This window comes from Hetaerina americana, unplaced genomic scaffold (genome assembly GCF_022747635.1).
Source record: "Hetaerina americana unplaced genomic scaffold, ioHetAmer1.1.p SCAF_1, whole genome shotgun sequence".
NCBI lineage: Eukaryota > Metazoa > Arthropoda > Insecta > Odonata > Calopterygidae > Hetaerina > Hetaerina americana.
In genome coordinates, this window is record NW_027286069.1 from 76,339,799 (window position 1) to 76,358,045 (window position 18,247).

Consider the following 18,247-nt stretch of genomic DNA (forward strand, 5'->3'; position numbering starts at 1 on the left):
ACGACTAAATTAACCATTCAGGGATGAAAGTGAAGACATTCACGAATAATTTGATTTTCACGCAGTGAAAATGTTGAATAATGATGGATCATATAATTTCAAACAACTTATATGCCACTTTTGAATTTGTGCCACCTTGGACGCTGTGTAAGGAGCATAGCCTGGGAAATAAGCAACCGTCTTTGGAATAAGCATGCTGCGAATTGCTTCTAATTTTTGCCGCTGAAAGTGACACTATTTTGACTCAATATCATGCAGGTCCTTGCAATGCGCAACACTGGTCTAAAGGAAATACGCGAAATGATGACGAGAAAATATAATATTTGGACATAATCGCACTCATGGACAAACCAGTTAAACTTGTGACGCGTGTGCTGCGTTTGTCGATTTCCATTCTTGAGGCTCATAACTTGTTCCTCATATAGTTGTGGTTGCAAATTATGCAAGGAAAGAAAGGGTATTAAAATGCATAGGAGGCGTGGTGACAGCGGAAGGAGATGGGGGGCATAAAACATGACCTTTACCTGCATGCGCCACAAATACAGGACTTGCTGATTCGTGGACATTTTCCTATTACTCCGCGATCACATTAACCACGCCGATCGGTAAACAAACTTTCCCTTGGCTGTTTTTATCTCTCATGTTATTCATGTCGGTGATGGTCTCACTCCGCGTGTCACCAACTCACTTTCCTGCATCTTCTTTTCTAACAATAGGCAACGGTCTCTCCTGGATGAAAACAATCCGTCCAAATCTTCCGGAACCCTCTCTGCCGCCTTTTGTTGTGAGGAATGCCAATTCAGAGGGCATATGTGGAATACCTGTGAAACCTAATCGACTTTGCCTCTGGCGTTTTTCAAATATCTAATGCTTACAGCAGTGGTCCAGTGTCCGCAAATGAAATTTACTGCAATAGTATTGAGATTTTGTGGATATCGAGGATGATTTCGAATGACATACACAATGTCGAGGTGAAATCTTGAATGTAGAAAAGTTTAGTTGTTGATAAATTATTCATGGTGAGGCATAATTAACGCAAAATAAGATAATAAGAGTCGAGTAAATGGAAAAATTTCAATTGTACTTTTTTCTCTTTCTTTCAAATGTTCGTAATTTACTTTTCCATTTTTGCCGGGAGTGCTGAAGCTGAGATTCGGAATTAAAGGATGTATGGTTACGAAAAAAAGTGATTACCGTGAACCAATAATGGATTTCATTCCAGGTTTTCTTTCGTAGATTTTTGTGCAATGAGTTTCCCATTGATGGGGCTGATGAACGGCTTCGGTCCAAAGGGAGGACATTTTGTTAAACGCTTTGCAGGTACTACAGTGAAAAGATTGTCCTCCAGGGTGGGAAAGTTCGTGGGAAATGCAATCCGTTACCTTTCATACGGGCGAGGTCGAGCGAAGAATATCATCCGACTGTCGCTGCCGAACGACTCTTATTTCCAAAACGTATACGTTATACTCCATTCTCAAAATCTATTATGGAAACAAAAGTGAAAATTGTGTCAAAGCAAGACAAGGAAAGAGAGACGATCGTCTGGGCAACAGAGTTCAGGGAATTCTGGCGAAAGTCTAAGGGGGGGAAGGGGAAATTCTTCGAAGAAAATTCTCCCAAGCTCGGGGACGGGGTGTGAGAGGAGGATAGAGTGGAAGGGTGATATTATGGGGCCCGTGGGGGAGGAGAGTTGCAGACGGGAAGGCGATCTCGGAAATAAACCACCCCCCTTCGTGCGGTTAGATGGGGTGAGGAGTCGGTCGGATCTTGTCCCGTTTCGATATCATGTGCGGCCGCTACTTGACCGAGAAAAGAGAGACGGGTGCGATGTGACCAAGATTGCAGGCGATGGGGTGGGGGGGAGGGTTGAAGGCGGGAAGATGGAAGTAGGAGGAGATATTGAATTGCTCTGGGGGCAGGGCGGAGGTGGGAAAGCACGACATAAATCATATCGATGTATGTAAACATTTGATACTCACTCTAGAGGACCACAGGTCTCGAGATACGGAGGAATGTTCCTTGATAGCGAAACATGAATGCTATTGGTATCGATATTTATTGTGTAAATATTAAAAGAGGGAAGAAGTTTTTCTTCGAGAGATTATATTTTCAGAAACTCAAATGCCAACAAAAAGTATGCCGAGAAACAGTAAACAGGAGCCCACTTTGCCAGAAATGAACAACGATAAGTCTGTAAACGGTTTATGTGGAATTCTTTCGTTCAGCAGTTTATCTCCATGATTTCACTAAAATTTCAATTTCTTAAGGATTGATTATGTCCCCACAGAGATTTGCGACTTATCTATAACTGTAGTAACAGTGGAAGCTGGTCAATACATCGGCCATAACAGTGAAGAAATCGGTCTGCTCGAACGATGGCGAATGACGAAATTAAACTTTGCATTTGCATTTGCATCGTACTGTTTGAACATTTATGGTGAGAAAACCGCAAGGAAAAAAAGAGCAGTGACAAAAGGTAAAAATGAAAGCAACTAATTGGTTATAATTGAAAAATTCCGCAGAGCGAACAAACGAAAAATTAGGAATGCAAGCACCTAATAACTCTGTCGCCATTTCTCATTACGTGGATGATTGTGCATAATTTTATTTTTACTGGTATGATAAATCTAGGGAACTTGAGCTCTACGGCCTCGTAAAATTACAAATTAAAGGAAAACTCCTATGGCGGTAAAAAGTTAGCTCAAATCGTCCCGCAATGAAAACTAAATTTGTTGTGACAGTTTGTGGGCAAAATATTCCACGACACTGACCAACCACAACCTCTCAACCAGAATACCCTTATCTAGTATTTTAGGGGAATGTTACTTCCTCGCCAAAGACCAACTACATATGCAAACACTCAAGCCCAATCGGGATCCGTCACAGGGTTAAAGGGACTCCGTTAAGGCTACCTGGGTTTATGATCACATACATACTATCCATGAATGTTTACGGGAATAATTCCGAGCCAGGGACAACCACAGAGCTGACACACTCACGAGCACTCAGGAAAATACTCGCTCACGCATTCCAAAAGCTCCTCACTACTGGGAGAATAATGCTAAAATTGAGCAACTTCAAGAGATAACAACAAAGAGGGAGATACGAGGGTGGGCGTCGGATATGCGTATTTCGGCCTCAAGGTGGCCATTCTCATCGAACTGAAGGAAAATAGACGCAACAGGAAGTTGTGAGTCTTTATGTAGAAAGTAGTTGGTCACTGGCGAGGAAGTAACATTCCCCAAAACTACAGATGGGTATTCTGGTTGAGAGGATGTGGTTGGTAACTGTCGTGGAATTTCTTTTTCCACAAACCATCACAGCAAATGAAGATTTCATTTGCGGGACGAGTTGTGCTAACTTTTAAGGCTGTAGAAGCTTTCCTTCAATTTGTTATTACTGGTATGGACTTAAAAACACGAACGCGATAATTTCGCGACCCTTTCACACACATATGCGTGGGCGCTTGCTAAAAATGAGTGGGATATTTCAAATTTTTAATGAGTTTAACAGTGAAAAATGAGAAAATGGCCGACAGTATTGGTGAAAATGGGTTATCACTTGTAGTGAGTGCTATCTTATTTCATTGTTAGACAGTTATGCTGCTATTTTGTGGTAAATAGGTACTCCTTGTACTCTAATGAAAGTGGTTGGGAAAATCAAAATATCAAAGCCTAATGTGTTTGTTTTTATCGCATCTTTCTATTATAATTTTGCCACGCTTAAATGTATCTACAAGGTCTGTCCCAAAAATAATTAGAATAAATTTGGAGAAAAAACTATTGCAGAGTAAAGTAAAAATTGCTAAATTGCTATTCATAAGATCACCCTTATGTATCGACACATAAATACCAGTGTCTCCGCCAGTGGTTGTATGCTTCCTGTAAGGTATCAACACGACCCTCGTTCAGGCACCTCGTCATGGCCTCTTTGACATTATGAATTGGGTCACAATGGCACTCAAAGGGGTTGTACTTGAGTCGTACTCAAAGACCCATGTCTCGCCACCAGTAGCTACCTATTATAAAAAAATCGGGTCACTTTCACCGTGGTCCAAGGGGTGCGAGGCAAGATTGTCACCCAGGCAGTCTTCTGACAGCACCTTGGAGACAATCTTGGCACAACTTTCTCATGGCTAAATCTTCTCTAAGATTGCAGTGCACTGTGGTTTTCTGAATATTGCACTCTTCTCCTAACATTCTGACAATTAGGGGTTAATCAGAATTTAGCATGTGTCTCTTTTTTCGCACATTTTCATCATACTGTGTTGTTGATGGATTTCCAGGATGCTGCTCATTGTCAACCTCCTCTCTACCCTCCTGGGATATATTGAGCCAGCAGAAAACCATTCCTCGGGAAATTGCTGTATCTATCAAACCCGATTTTCCAAGCTTAATGCAACATTTTATCGCGTATCGTGGCTCCATGGAACGTGGCATCGTGAATTCGCGACGTGGCCCTCGAACAGAGGTCCGGTTTTGTAGGTATCGGCATACTTACGCCCTACAGACATCTTACGCGGGTCGCGTTGCTTTTCCAATACCTTCCACCACTTATCCCGCCACAAATCGCCTCACTCCAGCCGTCCATGTTGGCGGAATATATCATTCTGCATTTTTTTGGATAAAATATGTTAATATATATGTATATATAAATTCATAAATACTTATATGTGGGCCGCGGTAGTCCAGTGGGTAGAGCGTTGGACTGCTGACCGGAGGGTCCCGGGTTCGATTCCCGGGCGAGGCACTCTGGGCACTTGCAGCTCCACCCAAGCTAAAGTGATTTTTCGGGTACCAGGTCTTCCTGGGAAACTAAAACCGGCAGAGGGAAAGGAACTGGCCCCCCTACCGTGATATGTGAATTATCACACGCCGTATGTGGCTTAGTACTGGGTGATCTCTACCATCACCTACCTAATCGACCTTCGGGTTGATTACTGTGTTTATGGTATTATTACCATATTATTATTATTACCATTGATCTACCGCTCAAGGTAGGTTTTGGAGCTACCTAACAGCACAGCGTACAATTAGTAGAACGTAAAATAGTACAATTCCCATGTCTCTCATAACAAAACACAACCCAACATCATACATCACAAGAAGCCCCTCTTGCACTAAATATGCTTCCTTCCTCCCATCATTCCGTTCAAAATCCTATTCCTGCCCCTACCTCGCCAGCCTAACCTTCTCCCCTCTATCACAGTCTTCAAAATCTAATGGCCAATTAAAATGCCCTGTATGCATCTTCACTACCTGCTAAGGATTTCTCTCAACTATCCTATCTCTTACGCTTTCCTACTTAGCACTTCCTTGCTTGTTTCCTCATCATTCTACTACACCTTCTCCACACTTAAACATCAAAAGCCTCCAATCTACGTCTATCTTCCTGCGTCAGTGACCATGTTTCCGCGCCGTACATAACTAGGCTCCATATCAAAGGTTTATGGAGGCCTTTCTTAACATCTTACTCAACGTCCCTGTCATCAATATCTCACCAAGTTAAACGCTAAAATAGGAGGGTAAAAATAGAGCAGGTGGAATAGTTTACATATCACGGAATTCTTTTGGATCGTATATACATATATATGTGTCTATATGTACCTGTATGTGTATGCGTGTGCATATATATATATATATATATATATATATATATATATATATATATATATATATATATATATATATTTGTAATCATGTATGTATGTATATGTGTGTGTCGACGATGGAGCGATTGTGTTAGAGCATCGAATATCTCGCCGCTCTTCAGTGATGGAGGAGTATGAGGAGGAGGTGAAGGTGGGGGAGGTGCGGGTGTGACCGTGGAGGAAGCGGGAGAGACCCCCGGGGAAGGAGGGGCAGGGAAGGCGACGATGCGGCATGAAACGAGGAAATATGGCTATGGGGAGGGGTTCAGCGGTTTATGTTGGAGGGAAGGGAGAGAGAAAAAGAAGAGGATGAAACATGTTTTCCTCTGCGGACAAATACGATCAAACGACAGAGATAAGTTTCACGATATGAACGGTACATCTGTAAACATGATTTCAACAAGTGAGAGCTTTCCTGTTGCCATTTCACTCAATATCTTATTTTAATGTATTTATTCCAGTGTCAATTATCACGGGTTTGTCGGAATTTATTTTAAAGCCCGTCAAACTTATCATGTACTTGCAGATCGCCGACTGAATAAATATAGGTACTATGTAGGTTTTTAAACAGATGCACTTATCGTGTGACAATAAGGTGTCATAATAACATTTTTTCTTCAGGATGAATGAAATTAAGGTTTGAATATTCATTAGCAGAAGACGCGATATGGATGGCACAGCCATTCGTAAGACCGAGCTTCCTAAGAAATTCTCTGTAGTTTTCAAATGTTTCTAAAAATTACCTTGAGTACGACGGAGCAAAATCATTTTGAATTTAGGGCACCTTTAGGATTTTGAATATTTTCTATTGCCGAGCTCTCTCTTTAATAATGGCTGTCAAGACGTGTTGAGAGAATAAAAGAAAATATCGCCGGAACTGTCTTCACTTCGCTAATTACTCCCGCTCTGTGTTAAGTTTGTTGATTTGAACCAGCCTGTGTGTAAAGAATGTACTTTAGATTATGTGTGTGTGTATATATATATATATATATATATATATATATATATATATTTTTTTTTATATGTATGTATGTGTGTCGCGGTAGTCCAGTGGGTAGAGCGTTGGACAGCTGACCGTAGGGGCTCGGGTTCGATTCCCAGGCAAGGCGGTCTGAGCACCAGCAGCTCCACCCAGGCTATGTGAATTTTCGCGTACCACGTCTTCCTGGGAAACCACAACCGGCAGAGGGAAAGGAACTGGCCCCCTACCCTGATGTGTGAATTTCACACGCCGTAGGGCTTAGTACTGGGTGAACTCTACCATCACCTACCAAACCAACCTTCGGGTTGATTACTGTGTTTATATATATATATATATATATATATATATATATATATATATATATATATATACTATATGCCAATCGCAAAAGGCCACATATCAAAGCAACAGGCTGGATACTGCACCATGTTAATCCACGGCCGCATATCACAAATGTGGCTGTTGGATACCTTGAAAAAATAAATAGGAAGCGTGTTCCTCGTCCTGTATATACTTCAGGTAGTATAGGGAGGGCGAGGAATACGCTAACGTGACTTTCCCTGCGCCTCAATGTGAGTAAACACCTTCGTGGGAAGCGTATTTCATCATCACAGGTGGAAATGCTTCAACTTGCAACGGCTACCGCTGACGCGATGCTTTAATCAAATCAATGAAACTTGTACCTCATAATCATTGCATATTATGCCAACAATACAACATAATAATGAATGTTTCCGCCATAAATCACGCGAATAAAAAGAATTAAGATCATTCATTAGTGAACAGCTCTCGTAAATTCATAAAAATTTCAGGTGGAAAATTGCGCATTTTTTTTCTTTTCCTGTTCAACGTTTACTACTTGGACTGCAAAAATTCAAACTCACGGCCTAGAGGTTGATCGGCGGTGTCATAATACCCTTCATTTAAACTACTGCAAAGCACTCGCTACCCCTTGACGCGTCAGTTTAAAGGGTGTATACTTCCCGAGGGAAAATGTTGAATCATATTCATGCAGTTAGATTTTATAACACAAAGACTACGCCTCTAAGGCAGACGGTGGTGAGGAAAAGACGCATTTAGTGTGAACAAGAACAGTGGTCACATCATTCATTTTTAGTCATGCCCCACAGTGATAATACATAAAGGATAGAAATTTCGGTTGTGTCATGTCCACCGTCATGGGGATTTTCCTTGAATAAATGCGTTTCTAAGCCAAAATGGTTGGGGATAAACACTTCGACACGACTAACAAAAATCAAAATAAGCTGTGGAATATTCGGCTAAGGACTCACGAATATGATTCATATTCCTCGGGGTAAATGTCATGAAAATTTATAATAATTAGAATTCCGCCTAAAGTAATCTCTGAGTACGTGCACTCGGATCACAATGGTAGTGGTAGTCGGTGAAATAGCACTTACGTATTGCCAGAGCGCCGTACTGTCAACTGTACCGCATTGGAGGGCGGGTTTAGGAATGATTAAATTTGGATTGTAACTTTCCGCTATACTTTTATTGTAATTTACAACACGTTTCGACATTACTAAGTCATATTCAGCTACAAACAAACACGTGTTTGGGTGTTCGACGATACATAGGGAACTACAGGGTCCGTGCAATAAGTATCAGGACTGGTTCCAAAAATCAAAATTTATTGCAGTTATTATTAAAATTACTTAATAATCTTCAAAATACATTCCTCCTGCATCTATACACTTAGTTCGGCGTCTGCCACTCGTCAAAAGCCCACTGGAAGTCGGTTGCCGGAATACTGTTGAGAGCCTTTGTCGTAGCCGCTTGAACCGCCTCGATGGAGTCGAACCGATATCCTTTGAGCTCCATTTTTATTCGCGGAAATAAGAAAAAGTCAGGTGTAGCCAGGTCAGGGCTGTAGGGGGGGGGGGTGAGGCAACGTTGCCACGCCGAATTTCGTCAGCAGCGGCCGCACAACAATCGCGACAGTTTTTGTTCCTCGCTCAAGACTTTCGGTACCAGCTTCGCGCACACTTTCCTCATCGCAAGATCCTCTGTTACAATGGTGTGGACGGTTCCGACTGAAAGGCCGGCCTCCTCACTGATAAGGGCGATAGTTAAACGCCTGTCAGAGTCCAATACTTTTTCCACTTTGGCCACTTGAGCATCGGTTCGAACGGTCGTCGGGCGTCCGACGCGGTGCTCCCGGTCTTCCTTAAACATTTTGTGCCTCTAAAAAACTCTTGTGCGGCTAAAGGCATCATCCCCATAAGCCTGTTTAATAAGTTCAAGGGTCTATGACGCGGATTTACCGAGTTTAACGCAAAACTTCACAGCGTAGCGTTGCTCGACGGTACGCTCCATGCTGGCACGACGACACCACTAATAATCACACGTCACAAAAATCCACCTCCTGTCTCAACACATGCCCGGAGGTGACTAAACTAAAGTGCAGCTGAGTGGGGGGGACCCCTCTACCGAGCCGACCGGTCGGACCCTTATCCACCGCTCCGTTGAGGCTACGGCGAACCAGTCACGATACTTATTGTACGGACCCTGTATGTTTTTCATTTAACGAACAGGAGCTTCAACAAAAGCCAGAAACCATCGAAAACTAGTATTACCTATATTTGGTAAGAGGGTCTGCTCTGTTTTTTGTCAACATTTCTTTTCGACATTCTGAGAGGGGTATCAGAGTTAAAAGAACACTTCCGGTATTCATCAAGTCACAGACAATAGCTCATTAAGGTATCTTTTCAAATAACCATCAATCCAATTTTAAATATTGTATAACACAGTTCAATACATCTGTTTAGGCGCCTTAAACTTTAAAATTTTTAAAAACCTATCATACAATTTTGATATAACACATTTTAATTTTTGCCGAAATAACAATTAATAATGCATTAACAACTGCAGATTGAACATTTGGGACTAAAAATGCATGTTCAACATATTTCTCTGGGTGATATTGCCAAGGAGATAAATTATATGGCAAATATAATATAAATGGACTCTTAAAAAGCCCAAATTCACTCATTGCCACTGATGTTGTTCATCTTATGAATACAATATTTTGAAGCGCACGTTTTCCCCAGAACGATGCGCGTGGAACAAATAAACAACACAGGCATTATCCAGTGCTGTTGACTGGTCCCGAGAGGAGAGGTGGCGTCGCGGCGCTTCTCTCTGAGCTCTATCTCGCAACCCACGCGAACTGAAACGGGGGGGGGGGTTGAGCGCGAAGTAGGGTGGGCAGGGATGGAAGGACTCGGTAAGGAAGACACGGGTTTCCCACTCGGGTAGGGGAGGGGAATGGAGGAAGCAGGATATTTAAGGAAGGGGAATCGAGGAGGAGCGGAAAGGGAAGGGGCGAGGTGTGGGATCATTTTGAGGAGGCGCCCGGTGGCGACGCTATCGAAGGGTCGGGGGTGGGGAGCGGATGGAATTTGTTTCAAGAAGGAAGGGAGGGTTCTTGAGGGGGTGCGAGGTGGACGACGTACTCTTGAGGTGTAGGGGGGGTGGTGGTGGAGGGGGTTGCACCAGACGAAGGGGACTAGGGTGTGTGTGGAAGGGAGGGTGTGAGGGTACGAGGAAGCGGGGAGGGGGATAGCGGAAATCCCTGGCTCCCCCATTCATTCCCGCAGCCGTAATTGAATCATACTCTCGACTCCTTACAAACAGTCGGCGAGTCGGGCCGAGGCATTGGATAATCGGATTTCGAGGGAGTGGGAGGAGGGGAGCTGGGCGGGAGGGAAGGAGGGGGACTCACCCGAGATGTAAATCGCCGACACGGTTGATTGTTTCTCTCCTTCCGTGCTCTCCCCAGGCGCCGTATTTCCTTCCTTCCCATTCCCTCGAAAACCCCTACGCAATTGAAAACACACCCCTCTAACCCATTCTCCTTCACCCCGACACGCTTCCCCCTTCTTTTATCTTTTCTTTTTCCACACCAACCGTCCAAGAAACAACCGCCTTACACCCAGACAGTCACCCCCACCTCCAACGATCAATTCCGATGGACCAAGGGAGTCGGATGTTTCAGATCCGCCTTCGCCTGGATAATATCGGGACGATAGGGTTTCATGGGAGGTGAGAGCGGGTCCGATTATTCATGGGGTTTGGGGACGGGCGATCGGAGATCCCATCCATCCCCTCTCAACTCCCTTACCGTATCGTCTCGTCGACTCTGTAAACCATTGTCCGCATTCGTTAATCGTGCGAAGAATCCCCCCCCCCCTTCCAAAGTGGACGAGGTGTAGAGGATATTTGAGGATATTTTTAGTTTTCTTAAAAAAATGTGATTTTGTTTTTTTTCAAAATTGTCCCCCTTTTCCCCTTTCTTCTTCTTTTCTCGTTGTTGTCATCTCCGCAAAGTGCAGCGCGGCAGTTTTTCTTCCTTGTCGTCGGACGGAATCCGATTATCCGTCCTTGAATTAAGCTAACGATGGGACGAGACGGCCTCCCGGGTGCCTCGCGTTCCTTCAACCGTCCCATATTTTTCATTCCATTTAATGACGGACGGACGCACTTTTAAAAAAAAACGCATGCATGCGAAAACGATGGCCTAAATATGTGATGGGTAGTTTTTACCCCATGGCAATAGATGGGGCTAGTTCATTCCATCTCAGCTTTGAATGTACATGGTGATTTTTTTGTCTTAAAAAGCTATGAATGAAAATGGTAATTAAGTTCCACCGAGGTTGAGTAAAAGTTATCGATCTTACAGGTTTGATTTATTCCGCGGGAGGTTTTTGAAAACAGAAGTTGAGCATTCTAATCGCTCTACAAAATAAATATTTGATATTTTGATTAAGTTGGTGTATACTTTTGGGTTTTCACACAATATTTAAGAACAATATTGATCTAACTGAAAATCTTTAAGGAATTTAAATTTGAAATTTTAATTAAATTAAAATAATTTAACTTTCATGTAGATGACGTTCTTTTTCTTCGTGTTGCCTGACTACGCAGTGTTAATCGCAATCAGAATACTTGGGTAAAAATGCTAATATTTACCTTTTAGCAGTAAAATATTACACACTAAAAGCCTTAAAACTGGGGAAATACCTTTCCTTCTCCCCGTTCAAATGCCTGTAATCGTTAAATATGTTTATAAAACCTAATGCACGTAAACTTTGGAACTCTCTTTCCGAACATGCAAAATGAATAAAAAAATATAATACTCTTTTGAGAGCAGAATGTGAATTCATTAATATTGCGACGAAAAAATATTTAATGCATATTTTATGTTCTGTCTATGTTCTTATGACTTTTTTGCATATTCTTAACTGTAAACCCACCGTTGAAACCAGCATTTCGTAATTGTAATGATATAATGATATACATTGATGAAATTCATTACATTTATGACATTTTCCCCACAAAAATAAACAATGACGGTGTTGGAAAAGGATATACTAGGATATAGGATATACGAGGTTGGAAAAGCTATGATTTGATTGACAGAAAAATTGTAATGACTTAATCCAATAAACATGCATTATTTTTTAAATATTTTTCCTCCGTAGCACAGTTTAAGTATTTTATTTACACCATTATTTTACGGTAATCTCATGTTTTCATGTCTCCCATTGCCAGAAATACTGTGCATTTATTTTCCGATTTTCCTCCACAGTTTCAAATGAATCGTTTTAGCAACACATTCGAGCCACTCCCAACCGGGAAATCTTATGTCACTACTTCCGAGGAGATTCTCGAGGAGTGGAGTTCATCCCCACTCCACATTCGTGTATTTCATTGAAAGCAATTTAGAACAAACGAGGTCAGGGTCGACCATTTGCATCGTGTAGTCACAGTATTTTTTGGAAAGAATTACGGTGTCTTGGAGCAGATTCTATCGTGTTGACAAGCATTGTATACTGCTAACAATACAAGGAAAGAGGAGATAATTTACTCAGCCTATTGGTTTCCTAACAGGCTTCCTCGTATCACATGGTGGGTTTCTATGAGCCTATTATTCGAGAATCAGCACATATTTGCAAAATAGAAGTTTTCAATCTTTTTTGTAACATACAAATACATTTAAACTCATTAAGGGTTAAACGTCTCAAGTTAATCGAAAACACCAAATGGTTTTTTTAAGTTGAGCTAAGATATATTCGATTCGATCCAATTCGACGATATTGGAAATATGCTGAAAACGTTATTGCCTTTTAAAGATGCGGTTTGTATTAAAAAAAACAAGCTCATTTTTTTATATCAGGAGACAATATGATCAATGTTATTCCACCGAATCTTGGTCATTTTAATTTGTAGATTTGTTGTAAAACTGTAAGAATGAATTGATTTTTCGTTAAGTTTTTGATAAAAAATATGTATTTTTTCAAAAATAATTGGTAGTTGTGCACACATTCACAGTATTTCGTTTTATAACTCGTATGTCAGATATTCAGTGAAAATGATGTAATTTTCAATTTTCAGTATTTAATAAATAGAGGTCGGAAAGATGATGCTTATAATATTCCTATCGCTTCATTTCATTACTTTGACTGATAATACTGCTATAAACAACTTTAACCACCATCGCTCGACCTCATATGTAATAACAAAGGAATAGTTCCTTGATATTTTACGAAACATTACAAGACATCGAGAGAAGAAAAAGTTTGGGAGCAAAGGAAAAGGATGAGAGGTATTCACGCAGAAATTACCTTCTCCTACATCACGTTCATATTTAAACATTCAATCCGTTTTTTATTTTAATAAATTTTTTAACATTCAATTCGAGGGTTATTGCAAAGGAAAATCAATAATTAACCTATTGGGTGTTGTTACTTAACTAATTCAACAGTTGATATTTCGAACTTTCCTTTGATTTTCGGTTTTTCTGGCGTTTGATATTTTTATCTCATATTTGACTCTAGAATGTTATATCACATGTGTTAATTCTACTTATGTCAGGCAGTTTTGATCTATTTTTAACTGATCGTCGGAATACTTACTTCTATAACCTAAATAGCAGAACAGCCTATAGCAGAATGGTCTAGAAAGTCGAAAGACGAAATATGCAATATAAAAACTAAATATATGACAAATGCTTTCATCAGCCCTCTTCTAGCGTTTAATTGTATTAATTATTTTAAACAATTAATGTGAAATTCATAATTTAATGGATGAATAATTGAGAGATGAGGTAATAGTTACGGAATCGTAGGTACGGAATAGAAGTAATTGCAGATACTACCCACTAAGTCCGGGGAAGAGAACATGAGTCAAATAGTCCGTAGATTGCTGATTTGAATAATTTTAAAATTAATTTCCCATTTACAACGGAGGAAAATGAGCAATCTAAGATTAAATAAGTTTTAATTGAAAGCGGTTACCTCATTAAATCTATAAATTTCTATATTTATTACCGTTAACGCAATCCATGTTACATCAAAATATTTCGCGGTCTGATAAGCACTTCTACTTTTATAAAGATCCTTGTGGCAACATAAATACGGTCGTGAATTAAAGTGTTCCGTTCCATAGAAAACAGTTGTTTCGGTTGAAAACTCTGGACTTTCTTCTTTCTCGGCAGTGGTGAGGCAATGCACGAGATCATTCGACTAAAAACACTTCCTGTACAGAAGAGGCGAGAAATATTCTTAAAAACATTGTGTGCTTTTTTTCTTGAAAAAATTAAGTGATTTTCAAAGAGCTTTTTAGTATATAAAATTTCAAACATGTTGAAAATAAAAAGAATTAATTAAACCCCTGCAGTTTATTTCCCTTTAACTTATGCCTTTTGTGTCCGTCACCAGCAGTTTGGCCGGCCGGCCAGATCGGAAAATCAGTATCTGGCGTCCCAATTTACATTTCTAGGACAAATATTTATAATAAATCCTTGAACGAATCTTTTCAGGTTTTCCATCAGGCGGTGGGAAACGTTACTGACAGCTCTTTTGAGTTGGATAAAATTGCCCGATATATTTTAACTTCTTTCAACCCCATGCGTCGTACAAGAAAACCAAAATTTCCTAATTCCTAAATCCCATATGGAGTCCTAGTTTCATTGGAACTTGAGTCGCCAAAACTTATCCAGAGAGGAGAGACGAAGCGCGAGCCCTGGGTTTCGATGGCCTGCTGTGACCCATTGGGTAGACGACCACGACATAAAGGAAAGACGGATGCCCCAGACTAGAACAACGAAACTGTGAAATAAAAAGGTATGGAATGGGCGAGGGAGGACTCGTCCTTCCCTTCCCTCAGTTCGCAATCGCCTCGAATGGCAGCATAAGGCGTACCGGAGCTAAATTCGAAAGCCGAAAGAGCCGTGGTACTCGTTGATCAACTCTCCAGGCTATGGCCGCTAAAACTAAATTAGAAGTTAGAGGGCCGGACTTCGCACAATCTCTGTCCAAGTGATGAATAAAATGAACCCTCCATTAAGAGATTCGATAGTCACGACATAAATATCGTCGCCCGAAGTGAAAAAAACATTTATTTTTCTCCGAGAAAACTTTACTAAACAATAGAATAGATGGCAATTTGAGAATTTAAAGCATTCTTAAAAGTAAGCTCTTCAATGTCTTCGGACAGGAAAATACCAGGTTAGTTGTTACCATTCATGAACGATCTTCATACGTTTGGCTCAAAAGAAGTTGCTGTATTTCTGACAAATTTTCTAAAAATTTCATGCCAGCAGATGATTTTATATGCAGAGTGGGAATTTCAATAATGTATTATAGAAACAATAATAAAAAGAGCGCATAGTATTAAAAGAATTAGTAAGGGTCTAGAATTTGTTAGGATCATATCGGATACGCGGAAGGGACGAATGCATAAAATATTCGAATATCGGCTACTATTTACGCATAAACCGCTAGAGAAGTTCAAAGTAATACATATACGCTCTCAGATATTTTACACAAATGAGTTTTTTGGTCTGAAAAGGGTAAATATAATAAATAAATATTTTATCCCACGAAAAATCCAGCTCCAACTTGGGGTTAAGCCGATCCGTTAAAATTTCTAAGGCTTGATTTTCATTTTATAACATTCGAGTTCAATAAAGTTCGGCATATATATTTATCTTAATAACACATTCTAAACTAATCTATCGTTCATATTCCATGAGTAAATATTTGGTCGAAATCTTTACCTCCTGGATGAAGTTTTATCCATCCCATATATCTGTTCTCTTTGTCCATATTTATGGTGGAATTTACAATTTATCTCTGTGTTTCTTTCGACCACAGTGAGACGGTTATATTCCAAGATTGAATTTTACGAGCACTTATTCACATAATTTACAATAATATCCATTCATTATTCTAAGACAATTAAAGTATATAAATAAATCACATTTCATTTTTAGTTTCGAAGAATATTGTAAAGTAACAAATAATAAAAGAAAAAGAAATCAAAATTAACATTACATGGTCACAACATACTCCTATATAGCAAGACATGAACATCAATAACGCTAAATGAACAATGACTCAGAAGAAATCCATTTCACTATCATTTATCATTTTCTAACATTTATCATGCAATTCGTACTTTTTCAGACAAAATTGCCGCAAATAGTTTTATTTAAAAATTAGTAATTACTTGGCACAATTTTAAACTATCTCGTAGTGAATCCAGTGAGATTATGGATCGTAGACGTGAAACTTTTACTACATATTTCCGAATACTGCTGTGATCTTTTTACATTGAAGGGATGAATTCTTGTTGTGTGCGGTCGTGGATGTCTACCTTGTAAATGAAAGATTTGCGGATACACGGAATCTGTCTCAAAAGTTTTGAAAGCTGCCTAAAAAGGTATATAAGAGTGTAGCCGTTTTCATCATGCTTTGAGCCATTTTAGTTTCTTGCATGATGAGTATGTTACACGATCCCACAGTTTCAAGCCACACGCAAATCGCGCTGTAGGATTTATTGTCATCTTGACTACAAATATGTATTTAGTTTCTTCATCAAAGTTGCTTAACACACGAAAGCAGTCATCAAAATGATAACAAATAATTCCGTGAAAAACAGTTTTAAGTTCATTTATTGGTAAAATATTTCTTGCATAATTTTCTCTTGGCACGTTCTATGGGATCTACATTTACATCATATTTACATTTATACATATATACTTATAGGGATATACTTATATGATATCAGGAAATTATGTGATACTCATGACTGAATTTATGAAATTCGACACTGGTTTTCAGGTGAAGCAGTGGCAGTGGTCTTTCTGCACCACTGCAATGACACTATTCTTTCAAAGCAAATCGAGATATGAAGGCCATCCAGCGAGTTCGTTGCCCACCGGAATAATCGGCTTGGCAGATCTGTGATTGAGGCTCAATTCCTCGCGACCGCCACTCCCACCGACTAAGTCGGTCCACGCGGTCCTTATAGTAACACGTTTTTAATCTCCCTTAACTCACCTCCCTGCTTCACTCACCTGCAGAACTTTCGCCCCAGTTCTTTTCCGGGCTTCATCGATTCGAAATCAGCCCCAGCTTCGGGCGTCTGTACGTGAAGTATTAATGCGTCTATTGCGCAAAAACGTCCGCCGGCGGATTTTTATTGCCTTATCCCTTTCTCCCCTCCGGACCCAGTGAAATATATGACCTTTCCCCGCGAAGGAACACTTTGCTGCATCCCTTCCTCTATTTTTTTTCCTGGCCCGTCTTTAATTCGAATAAATATCTTCCGAAGGGTACGTACACACAATAGGGTTCCTGGGAGGAGAGAAAGGGGATGAGAAAGGGAGGAAGAGACCCCTTCCAACGCCGCCCCCCCCAACCGTACACACACACCCAGTTCTGAGGGCAAAAGGACCCTCTTTTGAATCCATATACGCGTCCGGAACGCGGCGGCTTCTACGCGACGCGTCGAATTGGCACGGAGCCTAGCGAGGCCGGAGCCAAACATCGGTTTCGCTAGAGTAATAGGTTTCTTATTCAATGAAATTATTTAACTGTGAGGCTATTGTCCGGTGACCTATTGCGCTGAGGTGAAGTGAGGGGTCGTTCTTCTTCTCACGGGGGGTAGGATACCACACCACCCGCCCAAAACCCTCGCTACTTCTAGTCTTGGGAGTTGCTTCCTTGAGGTGCGAGGTAGAGATTATCTCCTCGACGGGGTAGGAAGCAGAAACACTGCCAATAACACTGGTGGGAGGGGGGGGGAAGGATGCCCACAGCGGAACAATGTAGAACGCAGTCACTGTTACGTGCAAGTGAGCCCACTCATGTGGAGAATCTCTCCACACGAGTCGGTTCGCCGCGGTAAGGTTTGATTCACCGGAATGGCAACACTGCGTATCCAAATTGTCGGATGTGGCCGCAGCAACAGCAGTCCGGGAAATTGTCCCAGCGTGGAGAGTATTCGAAAGAGGTTAAGCATAATGCTCAACGGATCCGACTCGACTGTTGGCATTAGAAAAAAGCTAACCTAAGATTATATAATCATAGAGAATAATTCACTCCCGACACCAGTACTTCAATCAACAAGCTGACCATGGACACAAGCTCAAAGGCTGAAGGCTGGATTCGAAGGGCACTAAGGTAGAACTTCCCAGCGGAAAGCGAATAATTACGAAAAAATCAAAGAGCGTTCTAATATTCCCACCCGACGAATGTGAAAAGATCGAGACCAGCGAAGACACAAAGAAGGCACTTATAAACCTA